Source organism: Podarcis pityusensis, assembly GCF_964106645.2.
Source record: "Podarcis pityusensis genome assembly, chromosome: 4".
NCBI classification, from domain to species: Eukaryota; Metazoa; Chordata; class Lepidosauria; order Squamata; family Lacertidae; genus Podarcis; species Podarcis pityusensis.
The window spans coordinates 45,045,067-45,065,137 of NC_138027.1; the positions used below are offsets into that span (position 1 = coordinate 45,045,067).

The 20,071-nt window shown below is 39.2% G+C and overlaps 1 protein-coding gene and 2 long non-coding RNA genes across 3 annotated transcripts in view; 1 reads left to right on the forward strand and 2 right to left on the reverse strand.

The window, feature by feature from the left end:
- LOC308476434 overlaps positions 1–5,634 on the reverse strand; it is a 34,355-nt gene extending 28,721 nt beyond the window's left edge. The window contains exon 1 of the long non-coding RNA XR_013985897.1: positions 5,525–5,634. This is a non-coding gene — a long non-coding RNA (uncharacterized lncRNA). The remainder of the gene's footprint in view (positions 1–5,524) is intronic.
- The window catches only part of LOC308476414 (uncharacterized protein), a 145,711-nt gene that overhangs the window by 94,323 nt on the left and 31,317 nt on the right, over positions 1–20,071 (forward strand). The window lies entirely within an intron of this gene.
- The window catches only part of LOC308476421, a 133,168-nt gene that overhangs the window by 84,136 nt on the left and 28,961 nt on the right, over positions 1–20,071 (reverse strand). The gene's annotated exons all lie outside the window — the stretch shown is intronic.

A 20,071-nucleotide genomic window follows, 5' to 3' on the forward strand; every position in this document is an offset into this window, starting at 1 on the left:
CTGTGACAATCATTCCCTATGCTACAGCTGTTGCAGCCAGACTCGGTGTCACTGGAGCAGAGAAAAACTTCATGAAAAATAATATGGTTGTTGGTCACATACAACAGTAGGGATTCAGAGACTGAAAGGAACAAAATATCCTGTCAGCATAGCTGAAAGGGAGACTGAGTGCGATTTAAGCATATCTGTTCCCTTGTTGTTGTCCTCTCTTTTCTGCCCAAGAAATCATTGCACACAAATTATATTGAGATGTACTGCGCACTTGCCTCCTACATAATCAACTGTCCATTCAACAGAACAAGTGATAGAAAGCCAAAGCTCATAAGGACATCACTGTCTCAGCTGCAGGGGTCCTAATAATCAATCGCGCCTGACTCTTCAGGAGACCGTCTGAGGCAGTTCTGCCCTCTGATGGAAGTAAGATAGAAGTAGTCAAACTCTCGGGGAGGGGGGATAATGGCATAGCTCAGTTTATCCTTTCCCTCAAGTTTTGGAATCATCAGGTTCATGTCTGTCATCCCCTTCTGCCTGCTCTTATCAAACTCATTGGTGTAGATCTGAGATTCATGGAATCATAGTATTGAAGAGTTGTAAGGTACCTCAAGAGTCATCTAGTCCACATCTAATCCTGCCCACAGCCATCCCTGAATGGGCTCAAACTACCAACCTTCTGGTTAACAAACAGACACAATGACCCATTCAATGTTTCCTTGAATATGAAGTCTTAAGGTGTTTCCCCTACAACAAAGCAAGGATTATTTCTCAACATTTTTGGACGACTGGTCACATTTGGATTTTTAGGAAGTTGTGTGGATGCCAGTCACAAAATGGCTGCCATACCCATATGGCATAACATAAAATGGATGCTATACCTGAAAGAGCAGAAAAAGAAAGAGAGCCACAACAACGGTGTGAATGTGACAGCTAAATTGGCCACAACTGCACTCACTCACAGAGAAAAGCTCCTCTCTTCAGAATCCTAGCAACTCATGAAATGTGGGCATGTTTAATGGGGTGGGGGTCCAAACTAGAGAGCCAGTAAAAGCAGGAATATTTGCATAGGAGGTAGTGATGGGCATACTGGTATCTGTGGGTGCCATCTTGCTGAGCCCTAAGATAAAATAATCCTTCATAAAGGCAAGAGAGAAGCAATTTTTCCTCGAAAATGTGGTGCTATACAAAAACCACATAAAAGAAACTGACTACCTGAATACAGTCATAAAACAAGTGCTTAGAATGGGATGCTCTAACTGCTGCCTCAGCTCCACCAAACTGTGACAGTTCACCAGCTTGTTCGGCAGATTCAGTCACTCAATGCCTTAAGGTGTCACTGTGAAAAAGATCTCATATCTTCCATGCATTTCTGTCTTTTATTTATTAATATAAGAATGCTTTTCCAAATGACATAGAAAAAATATATAAGATCAATAGCCTGTTTAGATCTCTCCCTTCCACTCCTTTTTATTTTATATAAAAAGTGAGTGCTTCATTGTTGTAGTTCAGATATATTTTCTTTTTGATCTCCAGCGCCTGTCTTGAGGACAGCAATCGAATATTGTATACCCGTGGATCTACTACTATATTTAAATAAGCTGCTGTTTACAAGAAGGCAGTAAAACAGAAGGAAAACAATGTTAATAACTGTCCAAATATTAGGTTCTGTATTAAATCTCCAGTTATTAGAGCATGCGGTGGAAAGAGAGTCGTTTGAGTGCTGAGTGTTAAGCAGTTTGTGGCATGCTATAAATTTCCTATGCGTGCATGTTATATAGCGCTGCACAAATCATACTTTGGAAGTCAGTTTCATTTGTGCCATGTCTGCTGTAATAGACCAAAAACAATTCAAGCATGCTTAGTTTCCATTTTCAGGGGGCTCAGGGATCATTCAGTCGAAGGAAGAGAAGCTTCTAATAGCATTTGAAATATAGCATTAAGAAACGTCACAAGCAACAGTTCAGCTAGCAGGGCAGTTTATAAAATTCCTGCTCCCTCAGCACTATGGAGGATTTCTTCTTTCTTTTTTCCTTCATTGCCTTAATTACATACTGAATGTTCCAAATATGCTATTTCAAGTACCAAGCTGCCTTTAAAATATAGCAACAGAACAAACTACCTTATACCAGTTACTGAAACAATTAGCTTAACTTATGGTTACCAGATTTTTTTCAATGAATCCGGGGATACTTTTTTTTTTTGGAAGCTGAATAGCAATAGGGAGTCAGTAGTGTAGATGGTGAGGCAAAAGGCCCTGGGCCCAAGCACACATGCATATTGTCTAAAGGTGCAAAGCCCTTCTTTAGCACTGTGTGAAACATAAATACACAGTTTTTAAAAAACAGGGCAACAGCGTGCCGCCCGCCCATGACTCCTGAGCCTTCCCCAATCTCCTGCCCCCTTTGTTTTGACAGATTGGGGGAGGCTCGAGAGTCATGGGCGGGTGGCTGTTGCCCAGGAGGGACACAAGGAATGCGGTTTCTCTGCCAGGCAAGGTGCAAAGCCCTTCTTTCGCACCCTGTGAAACATAAATGCGTAGAGTTTTCTAAAAAACTGAGCAACGGCCGCCCGCCTGAGCCTCCCGAGCCTCCCCAATCTGTCAAAACAAAGGGGGCAGAAGATCTGTAACACCGGACGTCCTCAGTTCCCCTTTGGCAGTGGCGGTGGCAGCAAGCAGCGAGCAGCTCCTGAAGCCAGCCAGAGCCAATTGCGCTCCGGGCTGCTGAGGCTGCCGCTGCCACGTTTCCTGGGGACAGATTTGCAAATCTTGGGACTGTCCCCAGGAACCGGGGACGTCTGGTAGCCCTAGCTTAACTAGTTCTGTATTGTTTGTAATGGTTCACACTAACTCTCTAGGGCCTTTACAGCCCTAACTAGAAGAACCCAGAGACAGAACCTGGAACCTTCTGCATGCATAGAATCTGCACTAGCAGTGAGCTGAGTCCCCTCCCCTAAAAATGCTACCCTTCAGAATAAACAATTCAATGGGTTTTTATGAAGAAAATAACTTCCCAGTCTGTCTCACTCTCTCCGCTACTCCAATTGCATTGTCTTTTTTTTTAGGCAAAAGTTCTTGTCATTCAAAAAAAAGGGGGGGAGGCAAAAAAAACTGCACAAAATAGCTTATCTGCTAAAATGAGATGTGGCAGTAATAATGTAAAGAAATGTCTCTATAGAGGTTTTATTGCTTCTCCAATAATTAAATGCCTTCAGGCCATTAATGTATGGTTTTAATAAATTTAACTTTCACTTTTAAAAAGGATCAGTCTATAGTGCAGAAATTTCTTCTTGTTTGCACACTTTCTGTTAAGTTGTGGGTGAACATATCAGACAACACAGTGATTCTTCAAACAGCTCTTGGTTATTCACAGGCCAGAACAGAACTGAACTGAAGGGTTCAGCCAGCCTGCTTATATAGAGCTCCACTACAACGCAACAGTAACCACTTTCTGTAACTATCCAATCACTGAACGTCACTTTAAATCCCTTATTTGCATATGTGGACCTGAGTGAAAACTATCTACAGTATCCCCCTGCTGGCCCAGGGTGAGAACTTCAGTACATAACACTTTCATAATTGCATTATAGATTAAAAATACAGAGTGAATTTAAATACAGAGTGAAAGATACCTTTGCACACTGAGGACACTGATAACACATTTATTTGATAAGAGACCAGTTGATGCTCTCTGAATGTTTAGGACATGGAGGTGTTTTTATACGGAACAACACTAACACCCAAGTCTGAATCCTCAGCATTTAACAGGGCAGAAAACTACATTTAGAAACATTTTGGTAATATATTTAAAATCAGAGTAGGATAAAACTCATTACCTGCTGCTGCAGTAAAAAAGAAAAAGAAAAATCTATTTAAAAAAAAGCTTTAAATACATTTAAGTCAGATTTCAATTTTTAAGTTTTAAACAGGAGGGGAAAATCTCAACATTCTCCACTATCCTTTGTAGCATCAATATATAATTTCACTATTAGAATTCCTATTAGAATCTTGTTGGTTTCTACAAGAGTCTGAACATTTGAGAACCCTAGTACTACCAAGAACCTTAGTATAATACTGTACTTTTTATATACCAAAAAGCTTCATTGCAGTATATCCTATATTATAATATTTCCTATAATAACAGCTGCATCATTTTAAATGACACAAAAGGATTCTAACATTATGAATAAAAAGTGCACCTTCCCCCACAGCTAAGAATATTGTAAAATACTAGGAACATCATAGTCACAGTTTACTAAAACTTGGTTTTAAAAATATGGGGACAACATAACAAGTACCCAGAGTCATAGTTACAGCAGTAGCTCAGATAATCCTTTAATTTGTAGGATTGTCTTGATGGTTTCATGATTAAACTTAAGTCTTGTAAATCTTAGTAGGCATTGGCTAGGGAATAAATTCACATGCTGTGCTATGGTTGCTGGTGGCGCTGTCAAGCATTTTCAAGGAGATCATGGAAATCAAATAATCGCCCCCTGTCTTCAAAAGTTTTAAATAAATGTTTTCAATAAAAATAAACCTAAATAAGTAAGTTATACTGGCTGCATTAATAAGCTCTATGCCATTGAGTTTGGGGTTGCTGTGCTGATGTTATTGCTTCCTTAACATAATGGTGAAGCTTTCAAACAGTGGTGTTTGCTTATCTCATAGAAAATGTTATCCAAGATAACAGCCAATTCATGACATCTGTATTTGTTTTCCAACTGTTTAGGGAAGCGATCTTCCTTGAACAGAGGTTTCCTGAAATGTCAGATACTTTTACCGTGCTATATAAATAACCATTTTAGAAAGTTTACCTGACCTGAACCTTTTTCCATTTGCTTACCTGCCCACAAAGCCAACTTCTTTGGTGCTATTGCCCTATTGATATTTAATTTTGCATGAAGCTGAACCTGCATTTTCAGGAGTTAAGTAGCTTGTATGCTTGAAGAGCAATCCCATTCGAAGTGAAAGTCCTGCTGGTAGCTTGTCCTGTAATCTTCTTCACTCAAAGGAAAAATTGTTCTTCAAAAGCGTATTGTGAATGTGAACTAACCAGCTGATTTACCTAATTTATCTCTAACTTACTCTGCTGGATTTAATGATATAAAATCCCTACATGTTTTACTTTACTCATGTGAAGTAATTCATCTCATAATTGACTGAACTCACAAGTCAGTGAATAAGACCAATCAGCTTTCAAGATTCATAAGTCTGTGTTGTTTGGATGATTAGTGAACAATTTGAGTGACATAGTTTTCAGCCACCGCATCCACATAAATGGTAATAAGGATCTACAGCTATATCTGGAATAGATATAGTATTCTAAAAATATGTAGCTTCAAGAACATCAGGGTGCATTGCATGGGACCTGATTTAATATGGGAACGTGCACATTATCTGTATTCTAACACACAAGGTTCCTTAATGTGCTACAAAATTCTGTCTGAAAAAACCTATTCCATTTATGAATTACTGTGTGGAATTTCATTATACATCACACACACACACGTTTTCCAGTATACATGCACCTACCAGGATATTTAGAGGCACGGGGTGGGATTCATACAGCCATCTCACTTAATGATGTGTTCTGGGAACAGGATAAATGTTCAAGTAAAAATGAATCCCATATAAAATACAGAACAAATGGAGGTCTAGATTTTATAGGAAGTTTTAATTTCACAATAGATGGCATTTGAGAGCAATTACGTTGGACTACAACCTTTATGGATCATCCATATTGAAAATAAAGCAGAGGCACTCATTGGATCTCTTGTAGTGATTTCCAGGGGTTATTTGACTGTATTAGGGTTAACATCTGCCTAAACATGGTACGCAATGGCTGACAGATGACAGGTAGCAATTGTCCAAGCAAGGCTTTTGAATTGCATGTCTTCGAATATAAACTGCTCCGCTTGGTTGCATTGAGTGACAGTTCTCCATGTCTACAGGGCTGTGAAAAATTCTTCACTTCATAAGCATTTTGGAAAGTGATTTCTGACACATAAACTTTTGGCAGCAATTTTCAAGGGGGTCATCTAACATGACTGATATAGTAGTTAGTGTGATGCTGGCATAGCACATTTAACAGTTGCTGAACTCTGAATATAATACAGTGGGATCCTAATTGCAGCATCGTATGTGAGGAAAGGGGAGATGCTTGTGATGCTTGACACATCCTTTATCACGGTGACAAAGGAAGGGACACTGCAGCTGGTTATATCAGGATATGGTACGTTGCTATTGCATGGACTCCTTTTACACCTAAGATATTCACCGTGATTAACATGACTGAAGTGGAGGGAGGGGAGAGGCTCATGACCCCAAGATACCTAACAATGATTATTCAAGTTATGACCTTACTTAGCCAAAACGCTTGAGGGTATTCATGCCTCATATATGAACAAACTGATGCTTTCAGGCTTCCTTTGGGGGTGGGGGGTGTAGTGTGCACATGGACTGCCCTGCCATATGAGAGCAGATGCCACCAGTTCACACAACCCCATTGTTTTTATTCTAGCTAGATAGCCCTTCCCACAGCCCTACAAAGTTAGGAAATGTTGGGAAATGACATAAGTTTTTTAACATGTCAGATGTATTTCTGCCATAAATGATTGATTACTTAATACTATCATGTATTAATATACTCCAGTCTTTACTCATGCTTGCATTTTTATAACTTCATTTTATTTTAGTATCGGTGCTACCAAATTCTGCAGGCACCATCAATTCAATTTATTCACAATGTTTGACAAACTTTTATCCACTGTATAAAAAAAGTGTTTCCTTTTCAACTAAATTAAATATCATAGTCACGAACCTTTTCCCACTGTAGTTTACCATGTAAAATGTTTGCTTTAGGACCTTGCTCTGAAAAGTAATCTGTTTGCTTTATCTTAATCTCATGCCTTCTGAGTCCAGGAAAGTAGTAATTAAACACTGTCTGATAGTCTCTTGTGGGATATGGAATTAATAACACAATAGTCCATGCAACCATTTTCTGTACTTGCCAGAACTGTTCATCCCCATTTTATTCAAAACATCTGGGATGGAGAGAGAAAATAAGGATATCATTCATTTCCTCATTTTTAAGAACATTTTGCTTGGAAACCAGTGAAGAAAAATACATTTCCAGCTGAATCATCATCATCATTAGTGCTAGCTCTTATTTCAAATAGTTTTATTCCTTATTCACTGATGTTTTCACATTTGTATTTTTGGCAAACAAAAACAAAAATGCAGGGAGGTTGACAATTTTTACAATACTTAAGGAGGCTCTGTGGTGCCAAAATGTTTGCTGGGAAGCAGGAATTGGGACCTCAGGATGCATACCCTCTAGAAAACCAGTTCTTTCAGTGGTGAAGGGAAGGTCAACCTATCACCATTGCATCCGTGCTTGTAAAATTATGGTATACAAAATATATTAGCAAAACACTACTGAAGGGAAGTATGCGGAGATGTTCCCCCTCCAATGAATGATTCAACTTGGATGCCTGTTCCCATCTCTCAGGATCCTCCAAAGGAATAAGTCGATTTACCTCTTAAAAGGTTCTTCATCCAGTGGCTTCTAGGGACAGGCTCACCATGCATGCTCCCTCAAGAATGTTGGGTGAGGGCTTCCCTATCCAAGCAATAGTATTTCACACAGGAGTGGACGCATCTGATTAAAGGAAAGAACGGGGAACATTCTAACCAAGTCATATCCTCAATCACCTTATTAGATTGAATCCTGAGTACACTTCAAAATCTAAGAGCTGCATCGTTGCCTTCTCTATTCCTGCAAGCTGTGTTTTGGTCTTTTAGAACAATGTTAATCCAGCTGCCCAGAACCTTTGCTGCCATGTACTTTGAATGCATACAGTAAATTCCCCAGGAAATTACTGGACTTGATGGTTTTCTCCACAGGAAGAAAAAGTCTGCCCCTATGTATTTTATTGTTCATTTATCTATTACATTTATATCTATCTCTTCCTCCCAAAGGAGCCCAGGGCAGCAACAAGCAATGAAACAATAAAAAGATCTTTAAAACATGTTAAAAACCATTTCATTATAGCCAGGGCTTCTTTCCAGCCAGAACTCACAGGAACTCAATTTGGGAACTTCTCAGGTGGGTGCCATTGCCATTATAGGAGAATGGAGGCATTTGTGGTGAGTTCTGGCACCTTTTTTCTAGAAAAATAGCAGTGAATACAGCATTCCTATTTACAATTCCAGTTTACAGTATGTATGTAAACACATACGTACATACAGTACTTAACTTTTGATGCAGTGTATGTCAGTTTATACTCATGCACCTAAGGACAAAATTACTATGAGAAGTGGCTATAATTCAAGGTAATTCAAATGTTCAAGAAATTCATAAAAGAAATTCATAAAAGTTGGGGCTTAGATGTTGGGAAGTACTTCTCTGTCAAAATCTCTCTTTGCACTTACAAAGCTGGCATGTCAGGAAGAAAGCTTATTTGGCATGCCTTTCACGTGACTGGTCACTTTTGTATGCAGAAGGAATTGTTAATGCAAAGACACTTTCGAACAGATGATTCTCCCTAGTACATGCCTGAAATAGTAGAGTCCCCAGAGGCTTGTACTGCTGTGCCTACTCAATGCCTGAATCATCCCAGAGTGACTACATCAGGCTACACAGAAGCACTAGTCTAGCTATCAAGGATTACTGCTCACAGTGACTAGCTGTTGACAGCCTCTCCCTATCACAAATGGAATTAGAATGCATGGCAACTGAAATTACTTCATTCTGCTAGGACTTGGTGGTTGTAGATCCCTGAACCAAATATCTTGTCTATAGCCTGTGTGTTGTGATAAATGGGCATCTAGAGTGGTGAGGAAGGCCACTATAGTTATGATGCTGGCCACGTGGGAGGAGAAGGGGTAAGGAGGGTTTTTTTGTTTTTTGTTTTGTTTTTGAGATATAAAGCCCTGGCCTTCCCTGTCCCTACATTTCTCAATGAAGCCCCACAAAGCACTACTTTCTCCATACCACATGAACCACTTGTCCTGCAGTTGTTGTAGGATGCATGTAAGTAATGGAGGCTTTTCTTTTGTTATCATCCACCACTAGTTTTTCATTCTTTGCCTTCCATGTATCGGTTTTCCCCTGCTGACTTAAAGCCACAACATAGTTTTTTTCCCCTCCTTTAACTGAACTTTGAAATGGCTGCAAGGCAGATCCATGTCTTATGCAAGCCCTAGTGAACTTCAGAGCAGACATCTGAGAGCTCAATCAATGAACAGTGCCGGAATGCAGACCTTGCTTGCATCAGCCTCCAGATACTATTCACTCCTTTTTGAACTCACAAAAGATCTGTTTATTGTCTGGCTGCCAGTTTATTGCTTTTCCTTTAAAAACTAGAGGTAGCTCTCAGCTGTAGCTGAATTCAAACACCTTCTCAACAGACTTCGGCATACAGAGACACATACCTATGTGCATTACTTATGACTAGGGATGGTAAAGAAGACTTTTCCAAAAACAATGAGATTTTTCACTGAATTTCACCCAAAGTGATATTCAAAGGCAAATCTAGGGGATTTTTGTTGGCCAAAACTTCTGTGGAATTTCAAGACTTTCGAAATTCCTCCAGGAATATGACGGGTAGTGGGTGCATTCTTAAGTTAATGCTAAATTTTATGTAAATAAGGCGGATAAAACTGCTTAGCTGATGGAATATTATTATTTACCAGGCTATGTGAATGCAGTAGGGAGAAAGGACAAGAGGCTAAGTGGTTCCAGCCAGGTAGGTGTGAGTGATTAAAGATGTCAGAAGCAAAGGCTGCTTTATAGTGTATTCTTGAGAAAAAGGACTATGCAGAGTTCAAAACATGAGTAGACAATATAATGCCCTCCAGATGTTTTGGACTATAAGTCCCATCATCCTTGGCTAACATGGCCAAGGGTTAGGAATAATGGGAATTGTTGACTGCCCCTGATTTTAAAACATTAATGAAGGGATGAAGCTTTAGAAAAACATACAGAAACAGTTGGCTAGGATGTCATTCTCTCTCAAAGACTATGAACTGCATATAAGGATAACTGACATACTTAGGTTGTGTGGCAGAGTTATCACTACCCCAGGAGCATTGCTGACAATGAGCTGGGAAGCTAAGAGTAGCCAATGAAAAACAGGATTTTAGTGACATCTCTGTGTATTTACTGACTTTTTTTAATAAAAAAGGTCACAAACATTAATCATTTTATGTATTATATAACATATAATATACCTGTTTACCTTCACATTTATGTAGTGAATGAAAGGTAGTCAAGGACAAGACCATCTTGTCCCTTTGAGGAAACAAGCATATGAGAGACATGCCTTCTGCACATGTTATTACAACAGATCCTTTGTTGTCAAACTAGGGTCGGATTAGTGCCAGAAAATCTAAATCCAAACCTAATTTCTGGCAGGGCCTATAGGATCAAATGTGCCTCCTTGGCATTGATCCTCTGTGTGAAACCCTCAAAAGGGCAGTGAATGACAGCCAAACTTATTATCAGCTCCAGCAAGTGAAGGTCACTGAGTGCAACATCTGCCTTGCTGGGACTTGCCTGCTTATTCATGCACAACTTTCCACTCATCCAGGGGTCACAAAAACTCACTGAAAGACCAAGTTGCCACTCAAACCGGCTGCTTCTACAGATATTGAAGCAAATTGTTTTTCTACCCGTTTGCTTTGAATTTTGGCAAAGCATGCTGACTGCAGAGGTCATAGTCCACCCTGAGGACGTGATTATGTGCAAGTTATCAAGGACCAGAAGTGTGCACTGTGTGACTATTTCAGTAGTTCAGGCAGATTCATTTCGATGAGCAAAATGACTTGTAGAGTAGCTTTCCTATCAAACAATGTTTGCCCTGTACAGAATAAAAGAACCAGCTATTCAGCTGTTATAAATCACCTAAGCTCCACAGACAACTTTGGCTGATGATCTGAAGCTTATAGGCTTACAGAAACAAAGCTTTAAAAGTATAAGGTCACACAATCAAATCAGTAATTGCTACAGCAAATCATCCATGCCAGTACTAACCTATGGTTTCATTCCACTTCAAAATGTGGTATAAGCATTACTCATATCGTTAGTAACCATGAAGCTTTGCATAATGTAAGAAATTCAGTCAATATAATTACTAAAAGAAGTGTATGTGTTGGTTGACATACTACAGATCTAGAGGTTGAAAATGTGCCTTTTCAGCTCACTCATGCTACACAAAAAAATTATGCAGTGTTTCTGCAAAAGAATATGGAAAGAGGTAAACTTTTCCCTTGGGTGCCTGCATGAAATAACTGTGATGATATCTAGTTTCATGCAACAGGCTTATGAACAAAACAAATTATTTTCAACTCCAGACATCCAGGAAGCATCACCAAATGATTGTGTTATCCTGCAAATAAATGAATCTTTGCAGTGTTCTGTAAAATCATCTCTATGCATGAGGTGTTGAAGTGCATTAATCTTTTTTTTTATTTTTCTGTAGGTTCTTCCTATTAGTAGGACTGATGAAGTGTTTTGATAGCACTAATTGTCAATGTTCACAATCCTGGTCAAACTCATATGTTAATCTTACAAAAGTTGAGTTTTGAAAAGTGAAATATTTGTCACTTTAAATTTCCTAGTTACGTAAATCCAAATTTGCCAGTGCATTTTCTTACTGTTAGCATTTATTTCCCATCTGTTTTCCCTTTTCCTCATATTTTGTGGTGCTATGCAGAGAGCAATAATTTCCTTGAGGAGTAAAATTGATGGCAAGTAAATATTAATTTGCAAATCTCTCTCTCTCTGCATTATATATTATATTGATAACTCAGCCTGTGCATCAGTAATCACAAGTTGGGTATATATCATAAGCTGGAAGGTAATATTTAACAGGCACGTTTATATCCCAATTCAGTGGGACTTTATCAAAATAATGTGTTTGCTTTTCTTATCAAATAAAATATTTCTGGCTGCCAAGGGATATCTCTGCAGCATCAGGTCCTGTAAGGTTTTGAAACTAAACACATACACAATGTATGTCTGTGCATATCTACTCAAAAATAGTCCCAGTGAGTTCAGTAGGAATTACTCTCAAGGAATTGCACATAGGAATGTAGCCTATGTATATGAAATTTTAGTGACACAGCTAAAATTCTTTGCCTTTATAAAGAATCATATGTAATTACTAACATACTAACTTAGATATGGAGTTGATATCTAGCCATTTTAGGTGATGCAACAGCTGAAGGTGCATGCAGATGAAGATTACTTACGGCATGTTCTCTGTAAAAAAAAGTAACCTCGTTCATAAGCCTTTCACTGTTTGAAACTGTCTTTGCCTATATATATGACAGATTTATTCTCCAACTGAGCTCTTCAATCTCTAACTGCAGCATGTTAGCAATCCTTTTCTGTTGCCATCAGTTTCCAGCTGTTACCATAAAAACATGAGTGTTCGTGTTGCCTCAAAATGTCCTTGAAGCATTTGCTTCCTCTCCATCTTGTGTTCAGCAGTACCCTCCTGTAACTCACTAGGTACCAAATGTTGTTGGCACCCTGGGATCATCCATCCTCAATATATGGCCAGCCCAGCATATCTTTTACTATGATGAGCATGATATCAGTTGTAGTTGGCTGGCTGTACTTCAAGGCATCATTATTAGAAGCTCTCCTGCCACTGCGTGAAGGATATCGTGCTCATGGGGTCAGAGAGGAAACTCGTGTAGGAGCTGAATATGACCTTGCTAGCAGGCTGAGCCCAACAGCTATACAGACTTTTAATCTAATTCAAAGCCTGTGCAGCACATTCTAGTCAAGCATGATTATAACTTAAAATATGCAACATTTTGTTTGCTTTTATGTTCTAAATACTTGATGGCTGAGAACAGGAGAAATTGTGCATCAGTACAGGTGGGTTGAATGCTCCTGTAACAAGTCCAGCCCTACTACTGGGCATTGCAAATCTTCTGTCTCAGGCACTTAGATCTGAGTGTCAAAAAGGGCAAAAACTATTAGATTTTGTCTGCTTTGGATTTTTTTTTTAAGAGAAGAGGCCAGTTCCACACACACACACACACACACACCCCTAATTCAAACAGGAGTTTAAAGTCACATCTAGTTTGCACACCAGAGATGCTTTATGAGTCTAAGCAAGTTTGTCCTCATGTCATGGATGTGGAACATCCACACACTCATGGAACTGAATACAGCATCAGACATATTGTCAGCCAACTGTCAGTTGTATTTAAGCAAATATTTCTCCAGAGTTTTCTTTGTCCGTAGCTTGTCTCTTTTTAGGCAACAGGAAATTGGGTGTTGCTCTTAATTAGTTCCTGATTCCCTCCAGGAAGCAACAACACACACAAGCTGCATCTAGAGATTCTACCATATTGTTACACTGCCAATGTAATTCCTTTGGACAATCCTATGTAGTTCCATAATTTTTTATTTCATGAGAAATATGTGCCCCTTCCAATGCTACACACTCATATTTTATTAAAAATGACACTTAAAACAAAACAAAGCCTAAATACACTATTAGGAAAAAGAACAAGCTACTTTCCACAGTTGTTACTGTTTTTTCCTCCAGCAGGCTTGTGTGAAGCACAGGTCCATGTCAAAACATGGGTGTGCTGGTCCCGGGGGGAAGGTTACCGTTGGCGTAGTCAAAGTCCGGTCCTGGGTCACTGGTCTGGAAACAGTTCACAAGGAGCGAGGTGAGGTCCGAAGCAGGAAGCCGGGCGGGGACAGGAACACTGGGGGAACAGGACTGGATGCTGGCCGAAACAGCTCATCAACGACGTTGCTTCCGCAACCTGGGACCGGGCTGACTGGCCTTTATCTTCTCTGAGGCCAGGGGCGGTCCCGGCCCCCAGGAGACCCGCCTCTCCTGGCCTTAAGGCGAGCACTCCTCCTGGGAGAAACCAGTTCCCTTCGCCTCTCTGCCCTGAGCCTCTGCAGTTCAGGAGAGGCTGAAGGGTTACTGGACCCAGGGGGAGACTCACCTGTAGGCACTGAGTCCTCAACCACCTCCGGAGCCAGAGTGGATTCACCTGGTGCCTGCTCCTGCGGATCCGGCATAGGTACAGGTGCTTCAGAATCAAGGCCCTGCCCCAGTTCAGCCGGCCCTGGAGGCGGGGACTCCTGTGCAGGCTGGGATTCCTCCGGTTCAGCCTCTGAATCGGATTCCCAGGCCATCACAATGGGCATGATCAAGCCAATATTAAGCAATTTTAAATCCACTAGGCTCAGGAAAAGATAAATCAGTATGTGCTTAACTTACTTGTTGACATCAGTGCCCCTTAACAAGACCCTCCTAAATATTTCTATGCAAAAATAACTACTATGTAGTTTACTGCACTGAATAGGTATGGAACCAGTGCTTTTTCTGGTGCTACTCAAAGCTACACAGTACCGGCACCTTCCCGCCCCCCAAAAAACATTAAATGTGTGGCACTTACTATAACAACTACATAGTATCTTTAAAAAAAAAAAAAAAGCAAACGCAAAAAAAGTACTGCATAGAACTGAATCCAAAAAGTGTTCTCTTACTGACTTTCTGACTTCAAAATGATCATTCAACTTTCTCTTTCTCAAATGTTTATCAACTGAACAATAACACCTTGTATTTATTTAAATCGAAAAACCACAAATAATGATTTTAACATGTTTCGTTAATCTTATGCTACACAAAAAGTATTATTTTGATTTTCACATCCTTTCATTTCACAGCAGAACTGTGTGTTGATTAACACTGTATACAGTGGTACCTCGGGTTACAAACGTTTCAGGTTACGGACTCCACTAACCCAGAAATAATACCTCAGTTTAAGAACTTTACCTCAGGATGAGAACAGAAATCGCATGGCTGCACTGCGGTGGCAGTGGGAGGCCCCATTAGCTAAAGTGGTACCTCATGTTAAGAACAGTTTCAGGTTAAGAACAGACCTCCAGAATGAATTAAGTTCTTAACCCGAGGTACCGCTGTATAGAACAGATGAGATGTGTGCACTTGGTGTGAAAGTGCAAATAAATAAAATGACTTATGGGCAGAGTCATCCCTAACTAACCATGTTTCTTATTTTTGTGCAGTTCATGAGGTCAAATAATGTATATTTTATTATTATTAATATGGATAACAACTTTTGAAGAAAATGAAAGGGACTTCACATTGTACAACCTGCTAATAATTACCAGTAATATAATTAAATTTGTGCTTAATGCTTATCTAAATGAGCTCATTACTCATTATAGAGATTTGAAATAATCTAGAGACTTCAAATATTCAACTTTCATTGTATTTCTGATATTGATCTAAGAGACTGTGTCTACTGCATTCATTACACTATGTCTACATAGTATTGCTTAGTAGATCACTTGTTTCAAAGCAATTATTATGCAAATACAAAGAATTTTTTTTTCTTGATGTGCCTTAGAGACAGAGAGGCTATTTTGGTTTAAATAATAATTCTGAAATCATTTATCGTATTAATCAATGCAAATGTGTAGAAAGTAAAATCTTGAGGTTTTTCCTTTACCTCAGAATTACATAATACATAGCATCTAAACCACCATTACAAAAAAAAAATTAATTTGTCTTGTAACTGAGTAATATTACAATTGAAAAGTTCACTTATAAGTGTCCTAGACATGGGTTAAAGTCACTGTTTCGATACACAGAATAATATGTGCCTGAGCCACATATCAACAGGATATGTCAGAGAATGAGACTCTTAATCTCAGGGTTGTGGGTTCAAGGCCCACTTCGAGTGAAAGATTCCTGCATTGCAAGAGGTTTGACTAGATGATCCTTGTGGTCCCTTCCAACTCTACAATTCTATGATTCCATGGCATTTAGGGAAGACTTAAAACCAGAAAGAACAGCACAGAGCTGAAATATTGATGTCAAGACCATGCCTTTTGTCTTTTTGGAGATAGTAGAACTGTGCCATATCATGCCATGATCTTCATGCAAAGAAAAAGCTGGGTCCACAGATCACACCTTCCACCACAGTTTGCAGCATATGTTCAAGTCATGCTCCACATAACACCACATTTCACAAAACACACACATCTACCTAATATACCTTGTGAGAAGGATACAGTTATTCCCTGAACACACTTGTGAGTGTGTCTATTTTTCCAGACTCCTCTACATACCTCTGAAGGTGTGTAGACAATTGGAAGACAATGACAGTATCTGGAAAAAGATTAAGCTATTTTTAAAAATAAGTTGACCCAACAAATCTGCCTAAGCCACTAATACCAGTTCTTCAGTTTGTGGCTGGTGTAAATGTTTATTGAATGTTTTATTGAAATATTTTATTATTGTAATTTTGATGGTTGTGAACTGCTTTGGTATTCGGTGAATGAAAAGCAGTATACAAATGCTTTCATCATCATCATAATTCCGTTATAATAATAATACCCTCAAATAACACATTGCATCTCAGTTCTTGCACAACTGTGTTGCATAAATGACATCTTTTTTTATTGAAGGCAGGCCATTTCTGAAAGCACAATCTTATCCTATTGAAGTTGAGGAATCTTGCCAATGACCAGACACTATAAGACTGGAGCCAGTGTTTTGCAGGAGATACATAATCCCTTGGGATGGAGGGAAACTGGCTGGCTTGATGAAGAAAGAGATTATAAATAGCAGCTTAGTTATCTGGGACAACAGGTAAAGGGAAATGCTGTTTATGTGTTACTTGTAGTTTTGTGGGGTTTTTCTTAAAATATTCAAAATGTAGGTATGCCTTCTTGAACCATTTCAGAACTGTATGGGAACGTTACAACTTTGCTTTTGTAAATATGATCACAAGGTGGCGGGGGCGAGGATGAAGGAAACATCTCATTTTGCTTGTGTTGCTAGTGGCTATTTGATTCTGATCTGTCAGGCATTAACAACCCCAGAAGATGAGCTCTATTCATTTGCAATTCAAAAATGTCGCAATAATGGCATCACTCTGTAAGAAATACAGTTTATTATAATAAACAATCTGTCCTACAATGCCTGTATGCTTTGATAGTTTGGGGGCTTTTGATGAATAAATTCTTGTGCTTGAGAAAAAATTCCAATTCTGATAAATCATTAATGATTTACAGGAATTTCTCAGCTGAATCTGTTTATAGAACCTCACACATTGCAGCTGCGGTGATAGAAAATCATATTTTCATTTAGTGTGTGAAATGAAAAAACGTACTTCACCTAAAAGCATCTATGCTTTGGCATAGTTCACAGAAAAATAAAGTCATGCAAATGAGGTGTTTATTAGGGTTAGATACATAAGAAAACAAAAACATAATAGCTGCTTACTTATATATTTGGATTCATTTACTTAAATGTTTTCATTTACTGATATATAACTTACTTTTCATGACACATCCCTCCAAATTGCATATTATATAAAGGCACATCATATTTTCTGTCAGAAATACAGATTCAACAGCTGCAACCCTATATATGTCTATTCATAATTAAAGGACCAGTGAAGTTCACTCCTGAGTAAGTGTGCATAGAATTCCATGCTTCGGACTGCAAGTAAGTTTCACTGAACTTAATATACCCTTTGAGTAAACAAGTTCAGGATTAGGATAGAAGTCTGGACCAAATTAGACATGACATGAACTCCTGTGCTTCTTTCCCCAATGGTCTGGTGTTTGGGAATTGGTTTTGGTTTTACTGAAAATCAAGAGTGAAAAAGATGTGGGGTCAGGCAGAAGATTAGAACAGGGAGGGCGGTTTTTGAGTGGACTAATGGTGGGAAGTACAAAGGTTAAGAAGCTTCCATCCACCTGCCCTACTACCACTGGCAGTCTGCAGAGGCTGCTTTTGTTTTGTTTTGTTTTGTTTTGTTTTGTTTTGTTTTGTTTAAAAAAAACCAGCAGGAGATGTAACTCCATGCAATGCCTGGTTTGGTCTTTTGTCTTTTCCATTTCTACAGTAGACAGCACAACTTAGATTATGCACCTTGTATAGACGCAAACACAGGCTGCTGAGGTTAATTCAAAATGCATGGAAAAGCTTCCTCTGCTTACTACACTATTGATGATGCTCTTCTAATGGCCCAGTTCTTATTATGCTACCTCTTCATATCTGGCATGATCAGAATATACAGCACTTTGGCTATATACACATCAATCTGCTGAAATATTTTCACAGACAGAATATGACTGAATGACTGGATATAAACGCCTCATACAATAGCTCAATCTCATGACATGACAAGGCCCTCAGACTGGTTCATGGCATATCCTCAAGCAACACATAGCACCATCTCCAATAAATGTACAATAATGTATAACATTAACATGTTATTATTACAATTTAAAACTTTAAAATAATCAAAGGCATTGAGAGGAGGGAGACAGAGCAGTTTTCACTAGTTTCTTGCACATTAAGGCTGCAATTCTAGTATAGAAACATACTGATATTCTAACAGAAAGTTGTAACATCCCGATTATCAGTATGTGAGAACCGGAAAGTGGCCAAACTTGTAATACTAATTCTTTAAAATGGACCTTTGTGAAGAGGGGGAGTCTGAGAAATTGTATGCTGGTTAGCTTGACATCTTTTCCAGGTGGAAAGCATTATTAAATATAAAAGTACAAAGCTTGTAGAAAAATAAGTCTGCAAAGGTTAGAAAATAAACACCAGACTTTTAGAAGAGTTTGCTGAATCAGGCCAGTGGCCCATCTTGTCCAACACCCTGTTCTCTCATTGGCCAACCACTTGCCTATGAGAAGCCCACAAGCAGGAACTGAGCACAACAGCAGTCTTCCTTCCTGCAGTTTCCAGCAACTGGTAGCTCATTTGGCAGAGCATGAGACTCTTAATCTCAGGGTCATGGGTTTGAGCTCTGAATGCTGAAACCTTTCCTCATGGGGAGTTGCTTCACCTCCATGATCATTTTGGTTGCCCTTATCTGAACTCCTGAGCAATGAGACCTGTACTCCAAGTATGGTTACATAATTGATTTATATAATAGTGTTATGATGTCAGCAGTTAGAGGCAGATTTAAGGGAGCACAACCACTTTGGTTGCACTGGGTACAAAGCCTTAGGGGGGCCACACAGGGCACCACATCTATGATACGGAATGGAAGGCAAGAGGTGGGGGCCAGTTCAGAACCCTTGAGCATTATATTTATATAATTAAGATTTTTCCTCTGACATGCATCACTTTATATTTGTTTACACCAAATTGTATTTGTTCTTGTAGCACCCATTCACTCAGTTTAGAAAGACCCCTTCCTGTTACTTAATAAGTTACCAATCCACATGAGGACCTCTCCTCTTATCTCATGACTGTTAAGCTTACTCAGGGGAGCTGCTTTGTCAAAAGCTTTTTGCATTGTTTCAGGGTGATAAAAACAAAAAATGGATTGCAAGGGATTGCTGCTAAAGGATCTTTCCAAATTGGGTGAATGGGCATTAAAATGGAAAATGCAGTTCCACATAAGTGGAGTTAAGTTATACATTTGGGATTTTAAAAACCCTTACTTAACATATAGAGTAAGGGGTCTGAACTGGAGATGACTGGCCATAAAAGAGGTCCTTAATAGTTGGCAGTTATACATGTCCTAGTTAAAATCAGAAGTTCACCTCAATGTAAAACTGCCTTTAAAGACAGTTGGTACAGAAAAGTTCTGTCTAGTTGCTTGTGGGGTCCAGTTGATAGAAAAAAACAACACATATTTTCTATCAGTTGTATTTGTTTACCAGGAAGATCCCAGGCCCAATTAAAATTGCTAGTGATTACCTTTGAAGCTCTAAACAGTTTAGGGCAAAGCTGTTTGAAGGCTGATCTGCACTTGTATGAGCCTAAAATTGGCTGTGCTCACAGGCCCACCGCCACTACAAATTACTAGAGGGTAATACTGCAGTTACTAGCTCAGCAGGAATCATATGATGTATGAGACCTGTAGGTTTCATCCTTCTGACATTGAGTCATTAGTCTGAACAATCTGAACAGCCAAATATGCCATTCCCCCATTTTGTGTGTTGCATCCAGATGGAAAGCCTCAACATGAACAAGTTCTGAAGATGTTGATCTCACTGCTTGCATTTCTCCCCTTAAGATCCCACCCCCTGTT